Source organism: Mesocricetus auratus, unplaced genomic scaffold, assembly GCF_017639785.1.
Source record: "Mesocricetus auratus isolate SY011 unplaced genomic scaffold, BCM_Maur_2.0 Super-Scaffold_100691, whole genome shotgun sequence".
Classification (NCBI taxonomy): Eukaryota; Metazoa; Chordata; class Mammalia; order Rodentia; family Cricetidae; genus Mesocricetus; species Mesocricetus auratus.
The window spans coordinates 59,024,867-59,030,997 of NW_024429267.1; the positions used below are offsets into that span (position 1 = coordinate 59,024,867).

Consider the following 6,131-nt stretch of genomic DNA (forward strand, 5'->3'; position numbering starts at 1 on the left):
CACTCCTGCTGCCGGGGATGGAGACCGGTCCACCACGCCTTTCCCCTCGGTGGTGGGCTGAAGTCGCCACAATAAGCCTTTCCTCCCATAAACTGTCTACTACGCTGAGTGTTTGCTCACAGAAAAAAGCAAAATGACTAGCATGTAAGAGGGGAACAAAGAGTGGGCATTCCTGCTTTAAAAGGCCTTGTATCACAGTTCATTCCTGCCTCCTCCCTGTGCAGTGTATGATTTGTGCTCTGCTCTTCAGACTGCCATGGCAAGAAGAAAAAAGACTTACACTCTAGAATGTCCTATCTGGGAATGGTTGACCCTGGGACCCAGAGAGGTCCCTGCTTTGTGGTGGGGGTGACAAATTTTAAACAGGCCTCAAAAAAAGAAAGCGGGGGCACCGTTCACTTCTTGGACAGCCAGGGCTCCTGTGGCCATCAAAAGGACACAGGGTCTTCCGATGGCCTATTTCCCAGAAGGGGAGGGAGGCGGGCCCACTACCTGGTGATCCGACTCTGTGGAGCTTAGCCTCCTTATCTCATGGCTCTTAGCCATGTTGGCATTGCATCACAAGGCCTCATGGGGCAACAACAGAATGGCCCGTCTAAGAATGGACCTGGAAAATGACAGGCCTTGCTGCCTTGGAACTCCGTTCCTGGGTTCCCCTGAGCTGTTGGGAGTGCAATGCCGAGATAAAAATCGGTTAACCTTTGGCCACTGTCTCACCACCTGCTGCTTCAACAGATCAAGGGTTGAACAAAGCACAGGTGAGAGTTGACAGTGTGTGCTGACTGTCAGGTAAGACGGAAGGCCGGTTCACCAGATGTGCTCCATCCGTGGAGAGCCACCTCTGGGCAGAAGGTCTGGCTCAGCAAAGGCTCACTAGCACGTTCATGAGCTTGGAGGCAAAGGACACAAGGCTGGACAAAGAGACTTGGAGATAGGAGGGGACAGGCTAGGGAGAGCCCAGGGAGGTGCCAGCCTGAGACAGAAAAGGCGTTTCTGGGGCCGGGAGAGAAGGCTCAGTGAATGCTTGCATGCACTTGTGAGGGTCTGAGTTCACATAAAAACTAGGTTCTGGGAGTGGAGGCAGACATCCAGATGCCTCGAGCCAGCTGTATTCAGTGAGAGACCCTGTCTCACAAAATAAGGTGGCGAGGAGCTGGAGAGATGGCTCAGAGGTTAAGAGCAGTCATGGTTCTTGAAGAAGACTCTGGTTGGGTTTCCAGCACCCACATGATGGCTCACAACCATCTGCAAACTCCAGTTCCAGGGGATCCGGTACCCTCTTCTGGCCTCCCAGGGTGCACAGTCACACATGTGGGCAAATATTCATGCATATAAATCTTTAAAAAAAATAGGGTGGGGAGCGCTGAGAAAAATATGTGGTATCAACAGCTCACATCTATGTGCATCCCACACAGTTTTACATGTGCACAAACAGGCACACACACACACACACACACACACACACACACACACACACACACACTGAAATAGAAAAGACTGCTTTGCAAAAGTCTAGCCTGCTGTTCTGGGAGGTGCCAGTGCCAGCTCCAGGGAGAAACAGCAGCTTCTCTTCCTGCATTTTTTTTTTTACTTTTTTTTTTTTACTTTTTTTTAAGATTTATTTATTTATTACATATACACCAGATTGAATTGTAGATGGTTGTGAGCCACCATGTGGTTGCTGGGAATTGAACTCAGGACCTCTGGAAGAGCAGGCAGTGCTCTTAACCTCTGAGCCATCTCTCCAGCCCCTCCTGCATTTTTTTTAAGCTCCTAGTCCTGGCTGTGGGTCCAGCTGAGGACCCAAACTACTCCCCAGGAAATCACAATGGAGATGAACTCTGGACTTTGTTTATTTTTTCAGGAAAGGACAACAAGAGAGAATGTTCTATGAAAACATCCAGAGGAAGAAGCCTTCCCGTGGGTCCCAGGGTTGCCTTAGGCCTGCTCCGGGAGACCAAGAGACGCCCCAGGTTACAGGTTCCATGTTAGAAGCATGACCTGGCCTCAGCCTCCTGACTTGGACTCTCCCGGAGTGCAGGAGAACATTCCCTGGGCGAGGTGGATGTGCAGCCTGAGCCGGGAACACAGCCTTGGGATCCAGCAGGGACTTCTACTGTGTGTGCCCCAAGCTGCATCGGGCCTCTGCCTTGCTGTGGTGGAGAGGGAGAGGAATTGTTGAGGAGTCAAGCGTTCATGACCCCACAGAGCAATGTTAATGCCCTCTCCAGCCACACAGGGACCCTTGGGGGTAAATGTGACCAAATGACAGTGACCAAATTGACAGTGGGTAAAGATGAATCAACAACCCTCGTTCAACCCCTGGGACCTTCATGACACAAGGAGAGAGCCGACCCCCACATGTGCCCCGTGGCAACCCCCCCCCCAATCACTAAATAAACGTTTAATTGAAAGTTTTCACAGTTGTCCTACTGTCTTCTTTTCTTCCCTATTAGGTAAAAGCAGATTTGTCATCTCAGATTGTCCTTGAACTCACTGTGTCTCACAAGCAATCCTCCTGCCTCTGTCTCTCCAATGCTAGGCCCGAAAAGTATGCCACCCATACCCGATCTACCATCTTGGTTTCTTTTTTTTCCTCCCTTCCTCCCTCCCTCCTTCCCTCCCTCCCTCCCTCCCTCCCTCCCTCCCTCTTTTCCTTCTTTTTGTTGTTGTTGCCAGAAATCCGACAGGCCGTGCCATGCTATGCTCAGAGGACTGCCTGTTTCCATCTTCATGCTTCAAATTCCATGCACAAAGCCATTGTGGGGAGAGATGGGGGGGGGATAGCATTCAAGCAGAGCAATAGGGAATACGAAGTAAGTGCCATAGCTGTTTAAAGAGCATACAAGCCTAGAATATTCTAATGCTCCACACTGAAGACAGAAATACAGACGCACAAAGTGCGAGGTGCGTTTTAGGCCACAATGACCAAGGAGAGGGTTACATCTTGAGGTCATTCAGCTGGAGCACTTGAAAAACATCAAAGCCTCAGGACTATTTGGTGTTTGGTAAAATCCCCATTAAACCTACCTGGGCCCAGAGCTTTCTCTTTTGAGAGCCTCTGACTACAAATCCAGCCTCCTCGACTGCTGGCAGTCCCGAAACCACTAAGTAATCCGAATGCGTAATTTTTTTAAATATAAGTTTTTATTGATTCTTTGGGAACTTCGCATCATGCACCCCAGTCCCAAGTCCTTTCATATCTGCCCTCCACCCTTGCAACCCCCTCCAAAGGAAACTCAAAACATAAAAACAGCAACAACAAAATCATCTCAATGACCCACCTGGGCACAACCTGCTCCTCTACCAGCCCGAGCCTTCTCCTGCTCCTGTCACAGCTGCCTCCTCTTCGTTCTGTTGGGCACGCATGGACTGCTCCACTCCTCCATCCTTCCTGCCTGCCCAGCACACGTTAGTTTATCGTAGTGGCACTGGAATCTGCGGGGTGCCACACAGTGTACCCCTTTGCACAAACAGGCTTTGCTTGCAAATGTTCATTGCAAGGAGTCACTGGTCTGGTTCGAGGCCTCTGACTTCTGCTGTACCACGGTCAACACCGAACCCTTGCTGAGACTCATCTCAGCCACCCTGCTGTTGTCCTGCCTCATGCATTCACCCCAACAGCTACCTCATCTGTGAGTTACTGGAACACTTGCAGGGGCCAGCCTTCTGGATCCACAGCTGCAGGATCAGGGGTAGTCTGGCATGCATTAGGCCCTGAGTTTGATCCTCAGGCCACCAAATAGATAAACAAAATACAGGCTGTGGAGGTAGCCTGTAAGCCATAGGAACTGTGGTGAAATGGGTGAGTTGTTCAGCTTTGGAATGAGGCATTGTGAGATCTCTCTTCACACAGGCTTTTGGGAAGCAGCTGGTCTAAAACTGAGGGATAGGGTGGGCTGGATCTTCATGTTTGGGCAGTGGTCAGGGAGCATAGGTCAGTGACAGAAAGCTTGTCTGGTGTGCTGTAAGGCCCAGGGTTCAACCGCTAACACCACGGAAATAAAAACAGATCTGCTAGGAAGAGGGCGCCTGTCAGGCAGCAGGGTTGCTGAGGAGTGAGGGGTGATAGGAACCCAGCCTCAGGCTAGAACCCTGGGAAGCGTGCACATCTAACAGTCCGTATGCGAAATGTTGAAGGCTGCACTGCCAGACTTGGGGCATTCCTCCCTGAGAATTGAGAAAGTGGGAACTGGCAGGCACAGGATTTTTGAAGGCGAAATGTCCCATTGGCGTGGTCCCCAGCTGGTGGGATTGTTTGGGAAGGATGTGGAACCTTTAGGAGGCGGGGCCTCACTGAAGGAAGTGGTCACCAGGGGTGATCCAGGAGGCTTGTAACCTGACCCCACTTCCCATTCCTCTTTGCTGCTGGGGTATGGATACAATGTGACCAGCCGGCTTCCTACTCCTGCCACCAGGCCGTCCCTGCCTGTGGCGGTATCTTCCCAGCCATGATGAACTATACCCCTCCAGAATGCTAAGTCAGAATAGCCCTTTCTCCCTTAAGTTGCTCTTGGATGCTCTGTCAGTCACAGGGACTAGAAAGAAATCCAGGCACTTAGTGTGGGTAGACATCCTTGGCACACAATCCATGCAACACTGGGTACATCAACGAGGATTGTTACTGCTGGGGTATTTCTTAAAGCTATTTGAGAGGAAAAATATCCACAGAGAGCCACATGTGTGGCTGGACTCGTAGATGCACTTCAGACAAATCAGAGCAAGACGCTCGCAGCACCTTCCTGTGCTTTCTATTTCTTACCCGAAGCTTTGATCTATGTTTTTATATTTATCTTTGTTATTCGGCTCATTTCAAAGGAGAAGATGACTTCTGTCCACTCACCAGTAACTTCATAAAACAAAGAGGTGAAGGTAAATCAAAGAGGAAAGTCTGCCAAAGATGTAACAGCAGACGGGCTGGAGAGAGGGCTCCGTGGTTAGGAGCACTTGCTGCTCTTGGCCAGGATGCAGACCCGATTCCCAGGACACACACGCTGACCTTACGTCACTCTCACACACATAAACACAAGAATTAAATAGATAAAAAAATTAAAAGATGTAAGAGATGCAAGGATGCCTGGTAACTGATGAATAGCTTACCACCACGGGCAGGATTGCACCAAACTCACCGAGAGCGCAGGGACGGACCATCATCACTTAAAACAGCGGGGGAAGGATGCTTGCTCAGGTCACCAGAAGGGACAAAGAAACCAGCCAGTTCTCGAAGCTCTCTCGAAGACCCGTGTGCAGACACAATAGTGGCAGCTACACTCTTCCACCCTTTTGGGAAGGCAATTTAGCAACTGGTGTCAAGAAACTCCAAAACTTGAGCCTGTGCCCTTTCACCCAGGAACTTGGATTCTAAGAAGCTGCTGGAGAAAACAGACATATTGGGGTCAAAGGTTCACACAGACATGTTTGTCTCTGTGCTCCCATGATAGGGAAGGAACAGGATATGCTAAATGCTGGCAAGTTAGGGTTTCGTAAACAATTCACAGAACGTGAAATGAATGCTAAGAGGCCACTGAAACTGCACTTAGGGTTCTTAATTACATTGTAAAATATTCATGATGTCAAGGGAGAAAAGGGATGCAAATATGCATAAATCACACATTTTCACTTACATTTTTTAAATAAAGTGAACAAAAAGAAATACACAAAATATTAGGAGATCAACATGTGGGTGGTGGCGGGTGCATTGACTGGCTAATGCAGATACATCTTTCTTGAACAGCTCAAACTTCAATAGCAAGCACACTCATTTTGTACTATTGACTCTTTAAAAATTTTTTTCCTTGAGCTTAAAAACCCTTTGTGACTACAAAATTAAATCAACTCTGAAAAATTAATTAACTCGAACAATGTGTTGAAATAATTAAATTGATAAGAAAAGTCGCTGAATTTTTTAAAAGGCACTAGGACTACTGTGAATGTACACGTTCTGGGTACAGAGAAAAGTATTAGTTTTAATGAGAGGAAAAGCAACGGGGATGGACAACTAGCCCAAGCAGAACCAGTGTGATTGGGGGGGGTGGAGGGGTGGGAAGAGAGGGGGGGGAGGGAGGGAGAGAAGGAGAGAAAAAGACTGATAGAGGCAGAGACAAATAAAAACAGAGATGATTTTGTCTTTT

The 6,131-nt window shown here is 48.8% G+C and overlaps 1 long non-coding RNA gene across 1 annotated transcript; it reads right to left on the reverse strand.

Moving 5' to 3' along the window:
• Positions 1–1,835: 1,835 nt before the first annotated feature.
• Positions 1,836–5,294, reverse strand: LOC121137530. Its single transcript, XR_005874806.1, has 3 exons — positions 5,130–5,294; positions 3,285–3,398; positions 1,836–2,153 (listed from the first exon to the last, which is right to left on the reverse strand). It is a non-coding gene; the product is annotated as an uncharacterized LOC121137530 (long non-coding RNA).
• Between the last annotated feature and the right edge of the window lie 837 nt (positions 5,295–6,131).